Source organism: Callospermophilus lateralis, chromosome 1 (genome assembly GCF_048772815.1).
Source record: "Callospermophilus lateralis isolate mCalLat2 chromosome 1, mCalLat2.hap1, whole genome shotgun sequence".
NCBI lineage: Eukaryota > Metazoa > Chordata > Mammalia > Rodentia > Sciuridae > Callospermophilus > Callospermophilus lateralis.
The window spans coordinates 59,622,128-59,649,217 of NC_135305.1; the positions used below are offsets into that span (position 1 = coordinate 59,622,128).

The 27,090-nt window shown below is 32.0% G+C and overlaps 1 protein-coding gene across 2 annotated transcripts in view; it reads right to left on the reverse strand.

The window, feature by feature from the left end:
* Positions 1-27,090, reverse strand: part of Magi2 (membrane associated guanylate kinase, WW and PDZ domain containing 2) — a 1,283,222-nt gene that overhangs the window by 897,486 nt on the left and 358,646 nt on the right. The window lies entirely within an intron of this gene.

The window sequence follows — 27,090 nt, forward strand, 5'->3', positions numbered from 1 at the left end:
ATAAATCAAAGTAATTTTGCTTTCTTATAATACATGTGAAGAGGTTTTAGCTAGGAAAAAAAATTTTCTTTGGCCACTGATAATAATTTGTAGTCTTTCTGCCATTTTAATTTAATGAAAATATGGAATACTGGTGAGAAAACCAATAATGTAGGCCTGTCAAAGATTAATTGTATGTTTAAGGACAACTATGTCAAATTATGAATATTTATCTTAAGAGCCTTCCTATTTCTAGGTTGGAAAGATTGAATTATAAACCAAAATACCCATAAAAATATAAATAAGAATTCCTGGAATTTCACCTTTTCAACCAATCATATTAGGTTAATTGAACTAATATAAAAAATTAAACTTAGATGAAATAGGAAATCTGTAATAGCTGAAAAATCATATTATCTTTAAGCCCTTTTGAATCTCAGAATTAGAATCATATGTCTATTTGCACCACCATGATCAGGTAAAATAACATTACAGAGATGTGCGCAAATTCAACACAAGCTCTTTTTACACAAACAATAGTATATTTGTAAGCCATATGATAAAACATTTCTGAAGTTTTCAAAATCCATCATTTCAGTTGCCTCCTCATCTGCAGGCATAGTCACAGTAAGATGCCATGAAAAAGATAATTTTTAACTAAGTCAACTATTAATATTCTTACTCTCCAAATGATTTTTATTATATATTTGAGCAAATGTTCTCAATCTATTTTTTTCACCCAATAAAACAGATAGAGGAAAACAAATAACATCAAAGGAAGATATATGGTTTATTGGATGCACATAAATATTACATACAGCATGCTTACGTACATACTTTTTTTTTCAAATTCAGAATCATTTTAGTAGCCAGAGAAGCAGTCAGAAATAAAAGTTTTTGAAACTACTATCAGAAAATATCAACAATTATGTATCATTTACATCTCCAAATGCCCTGTGTTTCTGTGGGTCTTGGGCTTGCTGGCAGCACAGTCAATTAGTTAATAATTACAAATCCTGAAATACTCTTTTCCCCCCTCTTTTCTTTCTGGTCAGCAGAACATGCTTACCCTTGCTAATTCATTAGAGCCACTGAGCAATCATTGTGCCTGGGACTGTTCTCAGCTACTGTTTCTGCTGGGTTCTAAGCCTACAGGTCCTTCGGCAACTGTACCTCCTCTTGCTTTTCTTTTTCTCTCAGTCTAATATGTGGGACATGCCAAGTGATGCAATGCTTTCTGGCAGTCAGAGAAAATGCCAACTATAGAACAACAGATGCAGTCTGACCCATTAATGTAAGCTAGAACCACTCACCTAAGGTAACATGGATAAGTCACCTTTTGTAGTCCAGGAAGATTCTTGCCTCTGAAAACATATTATCAGTTAAAACCATTTCTTCCACTACAGGAATCTGCCCAATTGAAAATTTATCTAACTAAGAAAACAATCACAAAAACGCCTCTTGATTAATTTAAGTTACTGGCTCTATCTTTTTTCACCATTGGAGGGCTTGCCAAAGCATCTAAGAATTAATATAAAAATTCCTTCATAAATTGTGAATGATTACAATTTAGATTGAAACCCTAGAGGAAATCCCATTTATTTTGAAAAGAATTTTCCCAAATACTGATTCCTTCACAGTTTATCACAACACCTTTTAAGTAAGGTGATTTCATTTATCTAATATTCTTATTATGACAAACTCTGACAGTTACCTATCCAATGTTTACCCTCCATTCTTTTTATTTTATTTTATTTTATTTTTTATTAATTGCACATGACAATACAATGATTTGACATATAATACATTCTTTTCTATTAAAAGAACACTAATGTAGTTTCTGGTATAGACATTCTCAGTCCCAGGACATGGTTCACAGGTCTATAACAGCCATTCACTCTAGTTTCCCACTTTCCTACTGACCTTGCAGCTTCCTCCAGTAGCTATGTTCTGGCCATTGAGAGGCAACACAGAAGGTATTTCTTAAATTTTTTTTTAATTGATGTGATATTTGAGATGTAGCAGTGATGTTCTGACCATGGAGTGACAAGCACAAGGAAAAAGCCAACATGCCAGTGACACTGGAGTACAGTTGCAAATACTGAGTGGGTCTTCAGTGGCTTTACTGACTGGCTAAAAATTAAATATGATCAACTGCATAACTTAAGATTTCTCATTATATAAGAAAAAGTAAATATTTATTTTTAAAAATGTATGGTTGGGTATTCAACACAGTTGAGAAAGTACATAAGATCATATTATATATATATATAATATATATATAATATATATTATATATATATATATATATATATAATATATATAATATGCATACATAAACACATATGAAAGTATAATTACCCTTGAATAGAAATTTCAATCTAGAGAAATTAAACAACAGACATTAGACAAAGACTGAGCTGAGAAACTGAGCCTAGGTTGCATTGATGACCTTATAATGGGTTTATAAGTTAACTTGCTTTAGCAAGATAAAAATCACAGAATTCCACATAGTGTTAAATTGCTTAATAAACTATCTCTAATTTTTTTTTGCCCTAGTTACAGTCTTGGTTCTTTTGTTAGTATTTGTAGAGTTTCTGTCCTATCATTTGTTGGTTATTTGCAGATCTCATAGTTTATAGGGTATATCCATCCATCCATTATTCTGCCAACATAGCACTATGTCAAGTCACCTCATTGTATAATTTGATTGCTTATAATCCTCTACTCAAAATAGTCAATGGTTCTTACTATTATATTTTAATAACTATTGAATTATTTTTTAACCATGTGAAAAAAGCTTTCATTTCATTTATTAAAAATAAAACTGTAGATTAATAGAGTACACACTTTCTTAAATGACACTTTTTGTGAACAAGAGATCTGGGAAGGATTTGAAGTCTATGATTCTGTTTCCATAGAACATGTACCCAAATGGAATACTCTATAATCTGGACCAGACTTATTAGGAGAGAGCAATTAAGCCCTTTCTCAATGTAATTTCTTTCTTTTAATCTTTTTAAAATTGTAGGTGGACACAATATCTTTATTTTTTAATTTATTTTTATGTGGTGCTGAGGATTGAACCAAGTTCTCTACCACTGAGCTATGGCCCCAGCCTCTGAATGTAATTTCAATCAAGCTTTTGAATGTGACATCAAAGTATAACTTAAGAAGAACCATTAGGAGAAAGTTGGTTCAGAAGCTCATACAATTTATTTGGCATGGGTTTGTGGCAAAGATGGGATGCAGAATGAAGAAACCTGCAGGAAGAAAGATCCACTGAGTATTTGGGGAGAAAACTCTCAACATTAATATGTGAAACTGCTATGCATCTCTAACACCCCATAGTTTTCAGGAGTGTCCCCAGTAGCACTTGACTGCTTTATCCTCTCTATAACTTCCACGGTCAGATTAAGAAAGTCAGGGGAGAAGCTTATGCTTGGATGAAATGAATAGAATCTCCTTAGCATATTCCTTAAGGCATTATGCTAGCCGTAGTCCTATAACTAATGCCAGATACCCTTCCTAAATTTGAGAGGGAAACACCAAAATCTACAATATTTGTGCCAACAGTCTGATTGCTAGTAGCTGGACAGTGTGGACCCACCTATCACTTGTGGGCATGGCCATAGGCTCAAAGTTGACCTTCCCTTGCGTCAACTGCTTCTGGAATGCACATGCGTCTTACAAAGTTATCAGTATAAATTGAGGAGAGTTCTCTCCTTCAGATGGTGGTGGTGGGTTAGGGAGATGGGGATGACCAAAAACCAGAGTGTGGCTCAGTCTGGTAACTTCCACTTACACTGTGCTTCAGCCAAGCCAAGCCACTCTAATACTCTAATCACTTTATTTATGGCTTCTTCTCTTGGCCACAGGCTTTTCATTCACATTCAACAAGGTGCTGATGTCACTGCTTGATTTTTGTTTGTGCCTTATTTTGTACAACCTTCTTTTGGTTAAGAGTACCCTGATTCCCCTTGTTGAGTGGCTATATGGATGTTGTAGATGTGGTAGGACTTTAAGCCAAGTTCTCCTTGCCCTCACTCAATTAAAATTTATCTTGCAGGAGGTGGCTTTTTAAGTATAGTAACCAAAGGCTAAGGATACAAGTGCATTCATTTTGAAAGTGACATCCAGAAAAGATTATCCATCATTTCTGCCTCTTGGACATAAAGAATTATTCTATTCTTATAGGACAAATCATTTCCTATTCATTTTATATCCACTCATCTACCTCAATCTCTAAAACAGTGTCTTTTCATCATGCAAGGCCTTGAAATGTTTGTGGAGTAAAATAAATTACAAATGCTATAGAGGAAAAAATTCTAGACTCTGAATAAAGAAACTGAGTTTTAGTCAACACTCCAACACTTATTCACTGTTAATTTTTCACAAATAATTTTTGGGCTCATTTTTCTCATCTGTAAAAGATAGGTATTTTAGTCTTCTTAGGCTGTTAGAACAGAATTCTATAGATTGGATGGCTTACATAACAGATACATATGTCTCATATTTCTGATGATTGGAAGTCCAAGATCAGGACATCAGCAGATCTGGTATCTGGTGGGAGCACTCTTCCTGGATTGCAGATGGCTTTCTTGTTATTATCCACACATAGCTAGCAGATAAGCAAATTCTCTCATCTCTTCTTATTAAGGTACTAATCCCATTCATGAGAGCATTACCTCATAATATACTTATCTCCCAAAGATGCCATCTTCTAAAATAATTATGTTGGGCTTTGGGATTTTAACATATAATTTTTGGGAAAAAGTTAATATTCAGTCAAGAAAATGAGTGTAGGAGCATATAAGATCTCTTCTAGATCTAAATTTGATACTTTCATAAACAGTATTTACTGAATGCATTTTAAAGTTCAGGATTTTCTATTTTTTTTTTTTTTGGTGAACAGATGACGATTTTTTTTTTTTGTAGTTAGCTATAGTAAGTTAGGAATAGTCTATAAAAAAATGAAACCATGGATAATCTCCCTTTGATATCTTTTCTTTTTTTTCTTGAATTTCCAGGAAGTTGATATCATCCATAGAAAATTGATTTCAGACTTTATCTCTGTCAGATGAGTAACAAAATAGCCAAAGAAAGCAGTCTGAAAGGAAGTAGGAAAAGAGAAAGGAAGATCCATCCACATGCCTTAAGATATTTTCATGAGTATCTGCAAGTGTATCTTATGTTAATTTATTGGATAGTATGGAAGTCAAAGAACAGACAATAGGAAAGCACTGTAGAGCTCTGTTGCCAAGTTTCTTTTTCAAAATAGTTTCTGCTTGGCTTATCTCAAAAATGGAGAAATAAATCACAGAAAAGTTGATTGATTCTGTTAAGATCTACAGCCGCAAAATAGGTGACAGACATATCTAATCTAGTCTGCTGGAACAGGCTCCAACCCCTTTTTAGGTAGAAAATTGTCTTTGGTTTCTGGTAATCTAGAGACCCATATCATACATAGCTACTGTACTACACTGCTTTACCGAATACATTTTATCTATACTGGTCATTCTATAAATTGCTAACCAATAAAATTGTTCTCCAAGTAATTCCTTTTTGCCCATTTTAAATAGGAGCACATGTACAAGGCTTATGTAATTGAGAATGTCTTGGCTAATTATTTTTCCATAGCTGGAAACATTAAGCTATATGACAATTCTGATCCTCTCAGTATTTTACTCATGACATTAGAGAGTACAGATGGTCTTTTAAAAATCATACTTTAATATCTTGGTGTGCATTCCCCCCCCTCAAATTTAGTAGCATTGCATATTTTGTGTAAGAAATACAATAATAAGAATGACAACAAAATATATTAAATAGTTGCAATCATTAGGAGACTCAAAACTAGAGAGAATAATTGCTATTTCAGAGAAAATGACAGAGATAAATGTAAGTGGTTTATAATATTCTCCAGCTCTATTGAAAATAGCTTTTTATCATTTCTTTCCCCCTGCTATTGTACAGATGGGATATTATTATTGAGTTTCATTTTTCATTGTTAGCCCTGTTCTCAAAGTAAATGTTAGACATATTCCTACGGTTATGATTTTAGGCTCCCACGGAGAAGAGAAAATGACTCCTTGGTTTACATCAGACATTGTGCTAAGGGCTGTACATATATTACTCCAAACTTTACCATCACAAAATATAGAGAATAGACACAGAGCTGGAAATAAACTACAGTGTGTCTAAGTTTTCAATAATGTCCCCAGATGGCTAATTCAGTCTAAGAATAGGGTATTTTCTATTAAGGTCTTTCATTCACCTAACTCACAAAATCAGATGTCCTTTACAAAAAGCAGGATGCCACAATAAACTCAGAATAATGAAAGTAAAAAGATATATGGGCAAAAGGAGACATAATAATTTAATCTGAGTTCAGTCCACTTTTTAAAACAGAAACACATCACTTTAAATTTAAAAGGGAAAAATAATTTATTAGGATGTTTATGGCTAGTTTTCAAATCATTGAAGGTTAGTAAATCTGAAAGCTCTAAGGTTAGTATACAATCTTTTTATACTTTTATTACTAAAGAGAAAAAAAATTATCCAAAATATCTAGATAATTTATCAGGTTAGATTTTTTTTCCTCTTAGAGTGAGTCCTGATTTATTACATCTAACGTTATTCCAAACTTTGAGTGTAAATTTTTAAAAATACAGAAATAAAAATATCACAATTATTTTTATTATTAGAAAATCAAATTTAAGAATTTACTCAAGTTAATAAAGAGCATAAAACAACTCATCATCTTCTAGTGTTCCCCAAGTACCTTCATATATAAATCTAATAGTTAATGTACAAGTGGTACTTAAACAATGAACATTTTATGCTTATTTAATGTTAGGTTAGCAAGTTATTATCCCTAAACCAAATGAAAAATTGAGTTTTTAAATAGGTGATTATTATGAATAAAATTGATAGAAATTTACAGAATAAGATTTGTAAATAATTCACATTATTTTGTGTTTTGATAACTAAAGAAAAATCAGTCCACTTCTTTTTATTTTTTGCTACTCTGCTGCAACTTAGAAACTGAGAGATGATCAAGTATAATCGATTATCCACTCCAAATGATTTCATGCTGAGAAGTATCACGGAATAGGCCATTTTGACCAAGTCAACTCTATAGAAACCATAAATTCTAAAATAATTTTAAAAATATTTATTTGTACTGTCACCATCTACTTGATCATATTTCACTATAAAATGGGTTGCAATGTGTTTCCCTGTCTTTCAAAAGACACAAAATCTTTTGAGACTTTCTTGGAATAAAAATACTTTAATTAAAAATGCTTTATTACTCATAACAACAACCACCACAATAAAATACCCTGAAATACCTTTTCCTACAAATATTTGCAAGCCCCCAGCTTTTTTTTTTAAACTACCTAATTTTATCCTCCAATACATAAACGCATATAGATCCTGCAGGAAAGCAAAGGGTAGTGGAGACAAGAATATAACAGTGAAAAAGCTCAGGAAATGGAGTTTTCTTTACAATTCATGAGAAACTCAGACTCAAGTAAATCAGATATGTCATTCAAGGAAGAGGGTTTGTGTTTGTTGACATGCCCACACTGACGTGAGTTCAGGAAACAGAAGTGGCGAGCAATGAGAAGAAAAAAATAGTCATGGGGGGTGCTATTAGGAGAAACTTAGAATGGCATAGAGGAAGGATAATGGAAGATTTCTTCACCATTCTTATTCTAAGTTGTTGCCACTATCATCCCTGAAAGACAAAGCACTGGTCTGACACAGGAGAGAAATGAGAAGCAGAAAAGGGGTGTGACAGACTGACTCTATAACATGTGAGAGACTGCAGTGGCAAAGAAAATGGAGACCCCAGGCAGTGGAAGATGAAAAAGAAGCTATTTCTATTGCCAAGTTTCTGAGTGTGTGGTGTCCCTAAGTGACTAAAAGGGCAGTATATGAACCAAATAGGAAGCAAAGACTCTGAAAATGAGTTGTATTATAATAGAATTCTACTGAATTATAAAATTACTTCTTCCAATGCATGTTACAGGGTTTATTTATACCTCTTGCCAGGTATAGTGCTGTAGATTAGTATATTCAATTATTCATACCTGTAGCTTGTCAATTAAAGTATGCTAAACATTTGTTTTTAGACATCTGGGACCATATTGTTTTTAGAAATTCAGGGAAGACTGGGTCAAGAATGGGTAAAAGGAATGAATACACAATCAATAAATGATAGATTTGATTACCTTCTGTCCCCTGATTACATAAAAAGTATGTGATTTTTTTAAATAAAATGAAAAATCAATAAATGGGATGGCATCAAACTTAAAGGTTTTCTCACAACAAAGTAAACAATAGAGAGCACAAAGAGAGACCCTATAGAATGGGCAAAAATCTTTGCCATCTACATCTCATATAGGGTATTAATTTCTAGTATATACAAGGAAACTAACACCAAAAACAAAATAACCATATCAATAAATCATCAAAGACACTAAAACAGATACTTCACGGAAGAAGAAATACATTTGGTCAACAAATATATGAAAAAATGTTCAACATCTCTAGCAATTAGAGAAATGTAAATTAAAACTACACTGAGATTTCATCTCCAATCAGAATGACAATTATCGAGAATATAAGCAACAATAAATGTTGGCAAAGATGTGGGGAAAAAGGTACACACATACATTGCTTGTGGGACTGCCATTTGGTACAAGCACTCTGGAAAGATTCTGGAAATTCCTCAGAAAACTTGGAATGGAACCACCATTTTACCAAGCTCCTCTGCATACACCCAAAGGACTTAAAACGAGCATAATACAGTGACGCAGCCACGTCAATGTTCATAGAAGCTCAATTCACAATAGCTAAATTGTGGGACCAACCTATGTGCCATTCAACAGATGAATGGATAAAGAAACTATATTATATGCACACAATGAAATATTATTCAGCCAATAAAGAAGAATGAAATGTCATTTGCCGGTAATTGGATGGAACTGGAAATTACCATGCAAAGTGAAATAAGCCAGTCCTCAAAAACCAAAGGCCAAATATTTTCTCTGATATGTGTGTGTTAACACACAATAATGGGGACGTGGAATAGAACTTTGGTTTAGACAAAGGGGAATGGAGGGAAGGGTGGGAGAGATAGGAATAGCAAAGAGAGTAGAATGAATCGTAACATAATTTTCCTATGTATTTATATAAATATCTAAGTGAATCTCATCATTGTGTACACTCACAAGAATGGGGTCCTAATTAGAGTAATTATATTAATACTTGTATAATTTTATAGAATAGATTCGACTGTCCTACACAACTAAAAAGCTTGACTGTCCTATACAACTAAAAAGAATGAATAAAAAAATCATATTATATATAAAAACTACCCAGTTCTCATATAATACATATTAAATAAGCTCCATGTCATTTACATTAAGAGCTAAATTAATATCCACAGTCATGAAGGACAATTAATAAATATTATAAATTATGCCATCTTTTTATACTCCTAGTCACAATGAATAATTGGTGGCATTTTGAGGTCAAGTTCAATGCCTTCGTTTAAGGCATATTTATATAACAAAACATATTTATTGAATTCAGCTTCCTGATGTAAAATATGTATAGTTTCTTCTATTAATAATAAAAATTAGTCTGCCATCTAAGAATAGTTGTTTTGTAAGAAAAACTTAAGTTGAAATTAAAGTATATTATGATTTAAAATTCATTTATTGAGTTTTGTTTTCTGCTGTAAATGTTACATAATAATTTATTTAGATCTGCCACCCCAAAATTCATCCTTAGCAATCACCAAATACAAAATAATCACCAAATACAAAAGTAATCTTTACTCTATTTAATACACTTACACAATGTATAAAACTGAACAGAATATATGCTATGATGTTACAAGATTGTACAGAAAATGGTGACCTCAGATTGACCATGTTATTTTAGCCCTCAGCTGAAATGTATTTTGTTATATTAAATAAAAAGGAATACTTTTGACCTTCTAAATCATCATGAGGAAAAAAATGATGACAAATACAATTATTTTTAGTATGTATTTTTGTGTATGTTCCAAAACAGCATTTGTTACACAAAAATTCTCTATCATCCACTTGGCTTCAATCAATATAAGACTAATAAGCACCATACCCATTTTGAGAATAGAACATCAAGTCAAGGTTTAAATTTATTTCTCAACTATCCACCTAGTCTCAAATGTTGAATTTTTAAAAGGTATAAAAATTGCAAAATATAAACAGTCCATCTGCAGCTTTTAGATGAACTATTATTACATTAAGACTTAAGCAAAAGATATTAGTCAAAAAGAGTTTCCAGATAAAATATGTATCATCCAAAGTAATAAGAATATGGGCAGAAAGGTAGGAATTTCATTAGTAACTTTTTAAATTTGATGTAGCCAGTCAAATAAAGAAACAATAATTTTTCCAAAATTTGCAATTGCTGTGACATTTACTTAGTTCTAAAGATCTTTCATGTAGAATTAGATACACAGGGTAGTTATTTTGTTTACTGGAACCAATTATTTTCCAGTCATGAGGAATAGTTATAATAGAAAACAAACTCATTGATAAGTACATGAAAATTCTCAAAAAATGATTTTCATCAAAAATACTGGAAACCAGGAGATTTCCAAACCACAGGACTAGGTTTAGAAAATAAAGCAGAAGGATATCCGTGGAACTGTTCCATCTGTGGAATTCTCTTTTTGCTTCTTTCCAAGTTTTGGTTCCGTACTCATGAAACACTCTTGAATGCAGAACTTTCTACCATGTACACTGGAGTACAGGCAAATGTTCTTCAAGTTAATTTTACTTGATCCAAAGACATAAACAGCTGTATGTTTCCTAAAGTTTATGTATCATTTGGTCATCTGAGTGAAGGATGTCTTTCTTTAAATGCAATCATTTTGATTTTAACTTTTGTCTTCTTTTAAAGTATATGTTATAATTTTCATGAAAAATTCTTTGAAACAAACAATGCTGTGTATAAGATTGTAAGTAAACAATCAATACATACAATTAGCTGTAAAATACCTAAACCAAGACTCACTGCTCCAAAGGAGACTACTTGCATACTTCAAATGTTGTTGTTGGAGTGTTATGAATTAGCATCAGGGATGTCAAAAATAAATTTTTATTGGCAAAATGAGAAATGGTCAGGATATATAGTTAGTTAGAAAGATTAAATTGGCTACATTGTTATTACATGAACAGTACACAAGAACTCAGCACAGTAGTTTAATATATTTATGGTAGGACTTTGAGTGTTCTAAATCAGGGGTGTATAACATTCAGTCCAATGATGGTGGATGAGACCTTGACACCATTCAGATTTTGAGATTAAGAAACATTTTTAGAATTTTTAATATATTCACACAGTTTTATATATAATGAGGTATCATACCACATATAGCATTTACTCTTATTTTGTATATTCAGATGTGTTTGAAACACTTCTTAAGGCTACAAAACAGAACATAGAAAAATAAACAGGAATATACAAAAAGTGATATGATAAAGAATATAAAGTACAACTTTCCTTTCAACACTTCAAAAGATATGTATATATACTTATTTTTTACAAGTAACGTCACAAATGATCACATCTTTACATGGTCATAAATATTATTTGTACTCAGTGTAAGACTATTATCATTTTTCATGCATAAATTTTTCTAGCTCTATGACAATGCAATTTTTAATGCATTCAAATAAATCTAACCCCAAAGTTGCTGCTTCCCAGCATTAAGACATACACCCACCCCTCTTATAGGATTTTCTCAAATTTATATTTCAGGGGGCAGGAAGGAGAAAAATATCTTTAAAAGACAAACAAACATCCCAATCCGTGTGAGAGTAAATGGCTGACACTAGTAGCAAACCTTAGTTCTTTGAAACTGACATACTGGAATTGAGGCATTATTAAGATTTTAAAATAAAAACAATAGTCTTTAGACATAAAATAGGGAGCAAAATACACTGCCACAGAAACAGTGTAGCCAAATACACATCCTCTTCAGCAACACTGGAATGGACCTTGCTTAGTACCCATAAATGAAAGACAAAAAGTTTACCTCATTTAAAATTGAAGGCAAAACAAATGAGGCAAAAATAAATATTGCTAGTTTCTAGAATGGCTGTATATTTTCTAAATCACAAATGGCTAGAATGGAACTTTATAAAGTTCCATTTTTAGCAATTTATTGGAATAATTTTACATTCTTGAGTTTTAAATATGATAACAAATCAAATACACCAATACACAGCACTAGAGAGTTATATTCTGTATTTAATTTTTAAATTAATTCTTTACATTTTTGTTTTTAAACAGATCAGAAAAGCAATGATACAATGGAACACACTATCATCATTCTTTGCTAGTCTTACATCCTTGCACCTACCCTAATAAAAATAGTTGCTTTGCCTCACTGTTGAATCCTCCAAGGATTAAAACTTTTGTTTTTGGAACTGTCACAGTTTCTGAAGGCTGATGATGATGGAAGGTAGTTCTCTTTCTACTCTCCCTCCCCTTTTCCTTTCTTTTCTTCCTTACTCTCTCCACTCCTTCCTTCTTTCTTTTTCTTACTTTCTTTTTCTACTTGCTAATTAATATTGATATGGTTTAGAAATGTGACTTTTCAAATGTAATATAATGATTGTTAAATTTACATCTCAATGTAATATCTTACCTGGCATCCAGAGTGAAGATGAGGGAATGTTTAGCCAGTACCTATATTTATAAAAATTCCAATATTTACCAGAAGAACTTTCCAATTGCTAAAAGGCTAAATGGGCTCAGTTTTGCCATTTCTTTCCCAAGCTCAGTAAATCCCTTTGCTAGTTCTATTTTGAAACCCTTCGAATTTGTATTTCTTATTGATTTATTTTAATACTCAACGGTACAGAATCATTATTAGGAGTACAAACATGAGCATACACAATATATATAGAAAAGCAGAACTATATATGAAATTAGAAAGGATAACACAAGGAACTTTCTCAAAGGAGTTATAATTAAATCTTCACTCCTACCTGCCTCACTTGTCAATTATCCACAGCATGATCAAAATGGAGGCAGGCAAATTGATCCTAAGCACATACTAAGAAACCATTCATCCTTAGACTTGGTCATGGTAGAAATCTGATTTTACAGTATTTTCAAATAGAAAGGATAATAATATTGCAATAACAACTGTCAACTTTCCCAGATTTAACTGCAATTTAATCTTGTATTAACTTCAATAAAGATAAACTTCTTAATAAGTACTTAAGTCTTTCAGTTGGTGTGTAGAGAAGATGGCAATTTGACTAATATACTAAACATAAACCTTAATGATTATCACTTAGATATTTAATGTATGCAGTTGTCTCTACTAGGCTTTATTACAAAGTAAATAATCACTTCTACATTTGTTTTTTGACATAAAACATTATAAAAACTTTTTAATAAAGTTTTTCTTTGAAATATCTACTTCTAAGCATGTGGCCACTTTTTAATTACCATATTTTTTAAAAAAGTGGTTGTTTCTCTGGAATTTAAGGTGATTGGATGGCTGTTGCTCTGACAGTATTAATTGAGTTTTGCTTTATGAGCTATCTGAAATGAAAAGGAGTGAAAGTAAATTCTCTCATAGATTTGTTCTTTATGATTTTGGAGTTATTCTTCAAGGTAGTTAAAAAATTAGGTTTATCTATCTAGTATTAGTAAAATAACTGCTTTTGCTGCTACATAAACATCTTCAACATGACAACACTATTATTTTAGTAAATTAAAAATATAAAAACAAAAAATTAATTCTTATAAAATGTCCTTCTAAACATAAATAGCATAATTACATAAATTTCAAAAAATTGTTTCAATCGACATCATAAAGTATGCAATAATTTGGTTCAGTGATTGTTAAAATATTTTAAAATATCTGAAATAATGTAAATATATGCTCAAGAAACCAAGTTTTCAATTTAGTTTTTATTAGTAAGTGTATTGGTTTTTAAAAAATGAATATGACTTTTCCCTCAAAATAATGTAGAATTCCTGATTCATTCTAGATTCATGAAGATCATTTAAGATTACCTTTCCAAATGTAAATACATTCATGAAGAAGAATGTGATGAAAACCTAATTCATAAGTTTACACACTATATAAAAAAGCATACTCTAATTTTGGCTTTGAGAAAAATTTGAATTTAAAATATTGCTAACCAAATGGTGTTAATTCAGTAAATGGAATAATGTCAAATTATTTCAATATAAATACACATGGTGAGACCCCAGGACATTTTATAACATATTGATATACAGAGCATTCACAGGAGGAACTGCCAATCAGAACATGAATAGCCAGCACATAAATGATTCATGCTTTCTTAACCTTCAAAGACACACTGTATAGTTTGACAAACCTAAAAATTAGAATGAAATAAACTAAATGAAACCCCGCATGTATAAAACTCTCACATTTACAAAGAACCTTAATAGGTGCTATCTCATTTCAGCTCAAAAATATTAGAAGGTAAGTAAAGCAAGCAGGTATCTTCATTCCTAATCTGAGGAAAACAGTACTAAAACAAAGTAATTGGCTTGAGTATTGGTTTGAAGGGATGTTGGATTCATTGGTGCTTTTGCTCAATTCTTTGCCACATTCTTATGTGATTGTGGATTAATGATCCTTAGTGCATGACCCACTGCTGTATTAATTTACTCCATACAAATAGAAATGTCAGAATATTACTCAAAGCATTCAAGATAGCTGTGTCTATATAAGGTTTTTAGCTCTGTCTGCTCTTTGTGAAGTTGTTAAGCATCATTTAGAGAGTGATAGTTGGATTATAGATGCCAATCTTCGTCCCTGTAACACAACAAACTTGGTGAGAGATTTGTAACACTTATCTGCATTTGGGAGATATTAGAGTTCCCAGTGCATAATGCAAAGAAAACCTAACCTAATCCCAGGTTACAAAGGGACCAATAGGGTAAGGGAGGAGCAAAGTACCTAAACAAAATGAAAGAATGGAGTACCACTCAGAGGATGAGTAAAATGCCTGTCAGTGGTATGTTTTAACATTAAGCCCCATCAAAATCTCAAATCTAAAAAGTCAATTTTGACAAACGGAAAGTTTCAGAAAATCAGATATAAACTACAATGTTAATCTTATGTCTTGGTCACGTTTTAGACAAGGTGCCTACCTTTCAGTCATGTATGTTCACTGTCAAGTAAGATTAAACTGCAATCCAAGATAAAATCTTACATTTTGACACTTAAACTTTCTTGCTGACATCTGGTCAGAGCTGAAACTCCAGCCAGCCATGATTTTTTGACAGAATGACAGGAGCAAGTAAAGCATCTTCTTCTCTCTTTCTATATTGAGATCAATATAAGAGCTACCACAGCTTTCCTAAAACATGTTCCTCAAGATGTAGTTAGCTGAGATGTGGAATAAACAAAAACAAAACAAAACAAAAAAATGAACATTTCTATGGTCAAATCATTTGGCAATAGTGTAAAACTAAATTCTAAAACACTTTTTATTTCAGGACTGTTGTGCCTTTGATTATTCTTATGGTCATTAAATTCCAATTTTTGTTCCCTATCTCAGGAGCACACACTGAAAACAGTATGATTGCATCCCATGATATCATTTAGCATATTATTTTGTCCTTTGAATTTTCTATATAAGTATGGCTAAATTGGAAAGTTTACCTTGTTTCTGGATGATTTTTGACAAGCTGATTTTTATAGCTGTACATAATGTTCAGAAGACTTTCCTCTTGTAATGTTAGCAATAGCTACTAGTGATCACTGTCTAGACCCATTATTTAATGAAAAGTTATAGTAAGGTTCTATGCTGATTTTATTATTGCTTTTTCATTAACCAGATTATTTCTGTAAAAAAAGAACTTATTCTAACCAACCAAAAATTGGTTACCATTTTTACAGGAAAGACATAGGGAAAATGGATTTTCTTAACTGCTTCTTCTTATTGATTTGCTAGATTTCAGAAAATAAGTTGGTTCACTTGCCCCCTTTACAATATCTGGAAGGTGTTTTGTTTGTTTGTTTGTTTGTTTAATGGCACCAGGGGTTGAACACAGGGACACTTAACCACTAAGCACATCCTCAGCCTTTTTAAATGTTTTAAAATTTTGAGACAGAGTCTTGCTAATTTGCTGAGAGCCTTGCTAGGTTGCTGAGGCTGGTCTCCAGAATCACTAGGATTACCACTGTGTCTAGCTTTCTTTTGTTTCTTTATATTTTATATTTTATTATTATTATTATAGGTTCATGAATTACAAAATTTTTGGTGTTTTTTAATCTGTCACTATTAGCATTTTTATTGGTGATCTGATTGTAACATTTTCAGGCCCCCAAATCACTTGGTTGGCTGTTGTATCTTCCTGTCTAAAGCCAGTCATTTTTAACAACTTCCTAGCATTTTGTTGTGGTTTGTTCTTCTATTTTTTTTTAAGGAATATAATTGGCTTCTCTCCCTCAATTTTAGACAAAATATTTCCATTTCCTCTACCTTGATTGTTTCAACAGCAAGCATATGTAGATAATTTCCATTTTATGGATGTTTACAGTATTGTGTTGAAGATAATATATTTAACTGATCCCTTCTCCATGCACATTTGGGTTGTTTCAAGTTTTTTTCTTTTTTTTTTCTTTTTAGAGAATGCTGCAGACACAGCCTTGTCAATGTTGTTTTTTATGATCCATTTATGTTGTTTCACATTTTTTTATAACTGTGCAGTGCTGCTCCAAGGTACCTATAGGCAAATATGATTTTATGTAGATCCACAGGTGAAATCCATTAAATATTTTCTTTTGTAAGAATGTGACAATTTTCTCTTTTATAATTGAATAGTTTCTTTTTTATTTTATTTAATTAATTTTTTTTCTTTTTTTTATTAGTTGTTCAAAACATTACAAAGCTCTTGACATATCATATTTCATACATTTGATTCAAGTGGGTTATGAACTCCCATTTTTACCCCATATATAGATTGCAGAATCACATCGGTTACACATCCACGTTTTTACATACTGCCATACTGGTGTCTGTTGTGTTCTGTTGCCTTTCCTATCCTCTACTATCGCCCCTCCCCTCCCCTCCCCTCCCATCTTCTCTCTCTACCCCATCTACTGTAATTCATTTCTCTCCCTTGTTTTTTTTTCCCTTTCCCCTCACTTCCTCTTATATGTAATTTTGTATTACAATGAGGGTCTCCTTCCATTTCCATGCAATTTCCATTCTTTCTCCCTTTCCCTCCCACCTCTCTCCCTGTTTAATGTTAATCTTTTTCTCATGCTCTTCCTCCCTGCTCTGTTCTTAGTTGCTCTCCTTATATCAAAGAAGACATTTGGCATTTGTTTTTTAGGGATTGGCTAGCTTCACTTAGCATAATCTGCTCTAGTGCCATCCATTTCCCTGCAAATTCCATGATTTTGTCATTTTTAGTGCTGAGTAATACTCCATTGTGTATAAATGCCACATTTTTTTAATCCATTCATCTATTGAAGGGCATCTAGGTTGGTTTCACAGTCTAGCTATTGTGAATTGTGCTGCTATGAACATCGATGTAGTAGTATCCCTATAGTACGCTCTTTTAAGGTCTTTAGGGAATAGTCTGAGAAGGGGAATAGCTGGGTCAAATGGTGGCTCCATTCTCAGATTTCCAAGGAATCTCCAAACTGCTTTCCAAATTGACCGCAACAATTTACGGCCCCACCAGCAATGTACAAGTGTACCCTTTTCCCCACATCCTCGCCAGCACTTGTTGTTTGACTTCATAATGGCTGCCAATCTTACTGGAGTGAAAAAGAGATTCAGATTCATTTTGTTGCATATGAATTTCCAGTTTTCCCAGCACCATTTGTTGAAGATGCTATCCTTTCTCCATTGCATGCTTTTAGCCCCCTTGTCAAATATAAGATAGTTGTAATTTTGTGGATTGGTCTCTGTGTCCTCTATTCTGTACCATTGGTCCACCCGCCTGTTTTGGTACCAGTACCATGCTGTCTTTGTTACTACTGCTCTGTAGTATAGTTTGAAGTCTGGTATCACTATACTGCCTGATTCACTCTTTCTGCTTAGAATTGTTTTTGCTATTCTGGGTCTTTTCTTTTTCCATATGAATTTCAAGATTGCTTTATCTATTTCTATAAGAAATGCCCTTGGAATTTTGGTTGGCATTGCATTAAATCTATAGAGAGCTTTTGGTAGTATCGCCATTTTGATGATGTTAGTTCTGCCTATCCATGAACAGGGTATATTTTTCCATCTTTTAAGATCTTCTTCTATTTCTCTCTTTAGGGTTCTGTAGTTTTCATTGTATAAATCTTTCACCTCTTTTGTTAGGTTGATTCCCAAGTATTTTTTTTTTTTTGAGGATATTGTGAATGGGGTGGTTGTCCTCATTTCCATTTCAGAAGATTTGTTGCTGATATACAGGAATGCCTTTGGTTTATGCATGTTGATTTTATATCCTGCCACTTTGTTGAATTCATTTATTAGATCTAGTAGTTTCTTTGTAGACCCTTTTGAGTCTGCTAGGTATAGGATCATGTCATCAGCACATAGTGATAATTTAAGTTCTTCTTCTCCTATCTTTATGCCTTTAATTTCTTTCCTCTGTCTAATTGCTCTGGCCAGTATTTTGAGAACTATATTGAATAGAAGTGGTGAGAGAGGGCGTCCCTGTCTTGTTCCAGATTTTAGAGGGAATGCCTTCAGTTTTTCTCCATTTAGAATGATGCTAGCCTGAGGCTTAGCGTAGATAGCTTTTATAATGTTGAGGTAAGTTCCTGTTATCCCTAGTTTTTCTAGTGTTTTGAACATAAAGGGATGCTTTGTCGAATGCTTTTTCTGAGTCTATCGAGATGATCATATGGTTCTTATCTTTAAGTCTACTGATGTGGTGAATAACATTTATTGATTTCCGTATATTGAACCAGCCTTGCATCCCAGAGATGAATCCTACTTGATCATGGTGCACAATTTTTTTGATATGTTTTTGCATCTGATTATAATTGAATAGTTTCTGCAAGTAAATAAATTTCATTTCAATGTCTAGTCATTTACTTCTTTTTTCATTAAAAATTGTTGGGATCATTTCCTCTTGAAAAGTTACTGCTTGACCTAGAAATGCATCTGAGGATTTTTTTTTTTTTAAACTCAAAACTACTCCTTTGAAGTAAAGTATCTATTTTTAACTTGGAGTTTAACAGCAGACATTTTACATGCACTATAGATACCTTCAAACATTTATTTATTCATATTATTTTTTTCCATCAAATAATTCTGAATTTTGGAAAGTTTTCTGCAGTACTCTGTACAGTATGTAATATATACTAGACAAAAACCTTGTCCTCATATATATTAAAAGTATTTATAAGTTAATAATTGGATAAAAATCTGGATTTAAAATATGAGAAAAAGGCTTACAGGCACTTCACAAAAGATAAATGATCAATAAACAAATGAAAAGATGATAATGACTACAATTAGAAAATAAACAAAAACCTGATAACATGAAGTGTTGGTCAGGATGTGAGGCACCTAAAAACTCTCATATTATATCTGTGAGTGTAAAATTGCATAAATTTTCATAATTTGTTACAAAATTATATGTGGCATTGGAGATATACCTCTGTGGTAGAGAGTTGGCCTACCATACATAAGACCTTCAGTTCAATTCTAAGCTCCAGAAAAAAAATTACACATGCCTTCATCATGTGCCCCAACATTTCTATTTCTTATTATTTTTTCAGAGAAAAAAATTTTAAAAGTCTGTCAAAATATTTGTACTTGAATGTTTGTAGTAACTTTATTCATAATGTACCCAAATTGGAAAACACCAAATAGGTGTCAATAGAATAATGATTATATGAGTTCTTTATATTTATGCAATGAAGTACTTCAAAGGAACAAGTATATTAATTTCAGAAACATTATACAAAGCTAACAAAGCTATTTATGAGAAGATCTACTGTATAGTATTGTTAATAATAAAAAGTAATGTAATCTATCATGATAGCAATCTGATCAGTGGCTTCCTGGGGCTAGGGAAAGAGTTTTCTGATAAAAGGGCTGAAGAAAACTTTCGAAGTTGATGAAAACATTATATATCTTAATCAAGATAATGGCTACATTTATATACATATATATTTGTGTATGTATAAATATATGCACACATATACAAATCCATTGAAATATATTTAATATATTTTAAATGCATATAGTTTATTACTTCTAAAATCAACTTTAATAAAATTAATTTAAAAATATTCATTTATAATTTTGCTATGTCATGAATGTTATGTAAATGAATCATATAGCATTTAATTATTTGTGATTTACTTTTTCCTCTAAGCATAATATCTTCAAGAGCTACCAAGTTGTAATAGGGATGGAAAACAAAATAGTGGTTGCTAGATATTATGAGCAGGAAGAGAAGTGGATGTGATTATAAAGAAAGGGAAATCTTTGTAATGAAGATAATAGCTCTGTTATCTTTTTCCCATATTTTTTAATTGGTGCACTTTAGTTGTACACAATGGTGGAATTAGTTGCTACATACTTGTACATGCACACAATATAGTAATAAAATTTGAACAATATCACTCCCCAGTGCTTCTATCAAACCCTTTTCCTCTCCTTCTGGTCCATTTCCTCTACTTAGCTGATCTTTGTTCAGTTTTCATGAGATCCCTCCACCTTTCTTTTTATTTTTTGTCTCTAGCTTCCACATACGACAGAAAAGATACAATCACTGACTTTCTGATTCTGGCTTTTTTTTTTTTTTGCTTAAAATAATCTCAAATTTTCTCCATTTTCCTGCAAATGACATAATTTTGTTTTTATTTATGGCTGAATAAAACTCCATTGTATACATATACTACATTTTAGTTGTCCATTCACCCATCCATGGACACCTAGGATGGTTCCATAGTTGGGCTATTATGAATTGTGCTGCTGCTATAAATATGGGTGTACATGGATTGCTATAATTTGATGACTTCAGTTCTTAGGATAAACACTAAGGATGGCATAGCTAGCTGGGTCATATGATGGTTCCATTTCTAGTTTTTGGAGTAACTTCTATGCTGTTTTCCACAGTAGTTGTACTACTTTGTAATCCCATAAACAGTATAAAAGTGTTCTTTTTTCCCACATCCTCTTCAGCATTTATTATTATTTGTACTCTTAATGACTGCCACTTTGACTGCAGTGAGACAAAATTTCAAAATACTTTTGATTTGCATTTCCATAACTGATGACATCAAAATTTTTCATATATTTATTGGTCATCTATACTTCTTCTTTTTAGAAACTCTGTTTAATTCATTTACCCATTTATTAATTGGTTATTTTATGGTATAAATGTTTTTGAGTTCTTTAGATATTCTAGATATTAATAACTAGCAAAGATTTTTCTCTTATTCTGTAGTTTCTCTTTTTACATTCTTAATCATGGTATTTAAATGAATCTATGCATGTGAGAAAATGACATAAAATATTCTTTTTACTAATACAAATTGTTGGTTTTGATGCTGTAATATGATTATATAATATGTAACCACTGGGGGAAATTGGGTAACCTATAAACATATATAAAAGATCTCTCAGTACTATCTTTGCAATTTCCTGCGCATCTATAATTGTTTTTAAAATATTTCAAAATTAGTTAATATTTGATTTGATCATGCAGTCACATATATAAACACAGTAATAATAATGTCTGTTTCATTCTACTGTCTTTCCTATATGATTCTGCAACCCATTCACTCAGAAAAATGAGTAATTATATCCCATCTGATTCAAATGTATAATATATCAAAGTCATTGTACTGTAATGTATAACTAATTAAAACAAATTTAAAATTTTTAAATATTTAATTTGATATGGAATGTTATGGGTTGAATTGTTTCCCCTCTCCCCAAATTCATATGTTGATGTCCCAACCTCCTGTATGTCTGAATATCTCTATTTAGAGATAGGGTCCTTAAAAAAGGTAATTAAGATTAAATGAGGTCACTGGGATATCTTCTAATCCAATCTGATTGGTGTCCTTATAAGAAGACACATAATAGAAGGAAAACCATGTGAAGATACCATAAGACAGGCTATCCATAGCAAGATAAGAAAGGAGATATTAAAAGAAACTCATTTTGCTGACACCTTGATCTTGGACGTAGATTCTGAGACTATGAGAAAATAAATTTTTGCAGTTTAATCCACCCAGTCTGGTACTTTATTGTGGCACCTTAGAAAAGTAATATATCTCCAAAAGTAAGATAGACTTTTGGAGACTGTCTCTAAACAGTCTAAGAACAAATACTATGATTCACATTTTTTAGATGAGGAAACTACACATTAAAGAGTTTTCCAACTTGTTCAAGTTCACAAAGTTAGTGAGATTTACAGTTAAGGATGATACCTTGCTCTGCCTACTTTGTTCTTTCTGCTGCATGATGCTGGCCCTAAATTCTTTTAAATCAGGATTTATTTTATGGCATGGTGGGGAAAAACAAAGGTACTATATAATTCTGATCATCAAAATGTGGAACCAAACATTTTCTAAAAGTTAAACAGTTGGAAGAAAAAAATGTAGTGGTTTACTAAAGCGGCATTCAGCAGATTTGGGACATTTTCAATAGCCAATTGGTGTTTTATGAAATGCTGCTGAGGTTTTCTATTTAGATTCTAGAAGAAAAAAGTCATTCTCCTTTCTTTTTAAATTAAATAAGAAAAATAAATAAAACAGTTTCACAGAATGCTCATTCTGAATTAATATACTTTTTTTTTTTAAAAAAAAAAAAGAATGAGGATGTGCTTCAACTCTCTTACAAGGGAACAGAAATAAAAACATCCTATAGAAAAGGAAGTTAGTGTTCATTGAGTATTCGGCTCTGTTATGACAAAGTTACTATACTAGCCAGCAGTACATGCTGTTGGTTGCCCCATAACTAGTCAATGTCTTTTAGCGTACATCAACTGAACCTTGGAAATATATGTACTTATTTTACTATAAAATTATGTAAATCCATATGCAACATGGATAGTGTATTAAATTGTTCTTCATTAGATTTGGGGAAAATAAGAAAGAAATATAAAATGATAAATACCAAATCTACACAAAATGGAATTCTAATGTTCACATTGACACAGAAAAATACAAAATAATAACAGGGTATAGTCATTTCAATATTGAATCAACATTATTAAAATATAAAGAAATTAACCATGTTAGACTTTAACAGAAAGACAAATTGCACAAATAATGAAATCAGAAACATTTTCAGGGACTTGTTTGGTTGATAATCTAATTGAAAAAATACACAGTTCTGTGTAATAAATAATAGCATATAAAACTTCACATGTGCCATTTGAGCACAATTAGGATTTTGCATTTTACATATTGTTAACAAGAATTTCTATGAAGTATTCAAATCCCTTATAATATCGTATTATAAAGGTCTCTAGTGAAATTAATAAATTATATCTTTATGTCATTTCTACATTTTTAGGGGACAGTATTGATTCTTCACTAGAAACCCTCTTACATGAGGAGGATGGTGATCATGTGTTACACAGAAGCTGTGGAAGTAGATTTTTAGAACTCAGTAAACATTAAACTCCTCTACAGTTATCTGAGCTATGGGAATGTAAGTCTCCCAATACTAGGGTCTGTTAGGATTATTCAAGCATGAAGGTGAAATACTGCCAAAGCCTGAGCTTGGAGTTGGCTTGGTATAAACTTTACCTTAAAGGGTGGAACATGAGTGTCACTGTTATGCACCTTGATGAGGGCAGCATGCTTAGCACTCACTAGTGATTTCATATCAGCTGTGGGTTAATTTATAAAATCCTTAGTCTACTCCTCAGAATGATAAAACAGCATAGCATACGATACATAAGATAGATTTAGTCCTAGAAAACACTTTTTTTTTTTTACTAATTAGGCACTGAAAAAATTGCCTAGAGAGACAAATAATCCTGAAATAATGTCACATGTTCGTGCACAGTCACATACACACACACATACACCTACACACACCCCCCCCCCCCACACACTTTACTACCAAATGAAAATGCCAGAATCTTCTCCAAGTGGAATATCATTGTGCGGATGGTATTTGACTCTTCATTTCTAAATGTTTTAAGTCAGAAAAACAAGTAGTTTTTCCATTTTTTATTGAAAGCCCCATTCTTAAAGTGCTTTTAGTATATTTTAGCTTTGAACTTACCACGTTAAATTTTTAGACATAAATATTGACTAAATATATAAATATTTCAGGTAAACTGATTTTTAAAAATAGCTATATGGTTTTAGATACAGACCATGATATTTGTATAGGTGTTGGTTATTTTATGCTATCAGAAGTCATGAAGTTTAAGAACCCCCCTCAGGGATTCTTAATTAGTGTTGTGAGGAAATGTAGACTACCAGAAAAAAGTGAACATTCTACAAATCATAAACAGTTCCTACACCCTATGTCTAAGAGTTCTAGACAGGCCAATAATGCAAACTTATAGATGATGTGCTTTTAAAATCCACAGAAGCAGCATGATCAACCTCTAGGAAAGCTATTCCTTTCATACTTGTTCATATTACTCATATAAAGAAAAAAACATATTGGAGGACACAGAAAAATGATGGGATAATTAAAAATGTAAATAACCTGAAATTTGGAAGAATTCAGTTAGTTTCAACAAACATTAAATGCTTAGTATAAATTTGTATGTGCAATACTGCTAGGAAATCAATGATTAATTAATCAGACATTTTTTTCCTGCCATCAAAGAATTCTCAGTTCAACAAGAAGCAAGACATGTGAACAAATTTACAGAATAATGTGACAAATGGAGTAAGTAAATAAATGAAAGCCAGTGAGAAAATATTCAGAAAATATTCTATATGACTGGAGAAAAGAAATGGAACTGAAAAGTGATATCATGGCTGGGTCAGGAAGGATGCTATGTACCCAGTTCACTCTGAACTTATGTCCTGTTATTTTTTGAATTCAGCTTTCATTTCTACCAATGTATATGAGACTATTTAAAATTTGACTTGTATATTTTTCTAAATCTATATGGCTAAATATTTAATTTAATCATTATTTCTTACTAAGAGTTTTTGGAATCTATTTTGTGATTTTTAAGATTTCTTATTCCTTACTATATTAATCCCTTTCATATCTTTGTACATACTGAGCATATATATTTTGTTTTATATTTCTATTAACATTCATATCTAGGATTTTGAAGACTCTAATTCTGTAGTCTGTTTATGCTTTCAATGTCATGCCCATATATAATTTTTATCATATAAAACCTTAACTACAACTAAAGGTACCAGGATTGTCAGCATAATTCAAATATAGCCATTTTGAACTTGGATCTAAGAGAACTCTCTGATGCATCCCATAATTAGATGGCTTTCCAAGATGGCTGCTATAAGGGATATGGGATTATTCTAATACATAGCTAAGCATTTGCATTATTCATTTTGGGAACTTTACAATGTCTATATCATTGAAACCATATAAATAATGTACATGGGTAAATATTTTTAAAAATAATTTAGTTTACTTTTCTATGAGTAAATAATTTACTACAATTGCTCATATTTTTCATCATAAATATACCTCTGTGGGAATTCTTCAGAAGCAAGAGAGATCCAGCAAAATTATTTTCAAGTTTCAGAAACTTTTTATGAATATTAAATTTTACCTCCAGTGACATTTAAATATATATATTTAAACTATTTGCTTATTTTGATACTGCGATTCCCTTATTTCAGAGTCATTAGATCTTTTATATTTTTCAGATCTCACAGATTTTTCTTTAAGCTTTTAGAAAGCTCAGAAGTGGTAAGATTTATTTTTATAATTTCAAATGGATAAAATTGTCCTGTTTAGATAAAATGTCTAACACTCCCAGTGGTACATTTTCTTGAGGAATGGGTTTATGACAGGTCAGGAACAGAGCAAAAAGAAGAAACAGAAAGAAACATTAGAAGATATGGTAAATGTAAACGTTAACGTAGAGAGAAGGCAGAGGTCAACCAGAGGTAGGAGGAGAAACAAGCAACAAGAGAAGCAGTGACCAAGGAGACAAGATGGCAGCATGGATGTCAAGGGGTGTTCATATGGTCAGAACAGCAACAGAACTTGAGGGACCTTTGCAACATGAAAATGCAGAGCCCTTTGGGAGTTTAGAGAGTCCTAGCAGAGCATTGATCCAAGCACAGCCCCAATTTGAACATGAGAACAAGGGAGCATGTACTACTGCATACCTATGAAACAGGCCTTGCAGATGGCATCCCCTGCATTCAAGAAGTGACTCAGTGGTGCTGGTGTTGACTCATGTACTCCCAGTTTTTTGTCCTTCTCACCCTGAGTCTTATTGTGTAGGGCCAGTGATTTTTTTTTACAATATGAAAATGAAGTAAATTTAAAAACACAAAGTGATTTGAATTAATTAATTATAATTAGTAATATATTTCACCAGTTAATGTGCTTATACATTTTAAGACTGAAAACCAATTATTAATCTCTTCTTATAATTTAAAAGCACATAATAAAATACAGCATATATTGGTACCTAAGGCAGGGGAACCAAAGGGCATTACAATATTCTTAGTCTTGTGAAAAGCATGAATAAAATTGTTGGTAGATGCCTTGCTCATTAATCTTTAATCAGTGGAAGTAAAACAGTGTATTGATTATGTAAGATAAGTCCTCAAGTACTTCTCCAAACACAGTCACTCATGAGCTATTCCTATATAATACAAATTAATACACTAGGACTCTCAATGTAGAGTAAAACAACATATACATAATGGAGACAATATATACAAAGGATCAGTTTTTCCAGGAACAAATACATAAAGGTATAAGATATTTGAATTTCTGGGGGTTAGGGGTGGGTACTGGGGATTGAATTCAAAGGCACTCGACCAATGATGCACATCCCACCCTACTTCGTATTTTATTTAGAGACAGAGTCTGTCTCACTGAGTTGCTTAGTGCCTCACTTTTTACTGAGGCTGGTTTTGAACTCACGATCCTC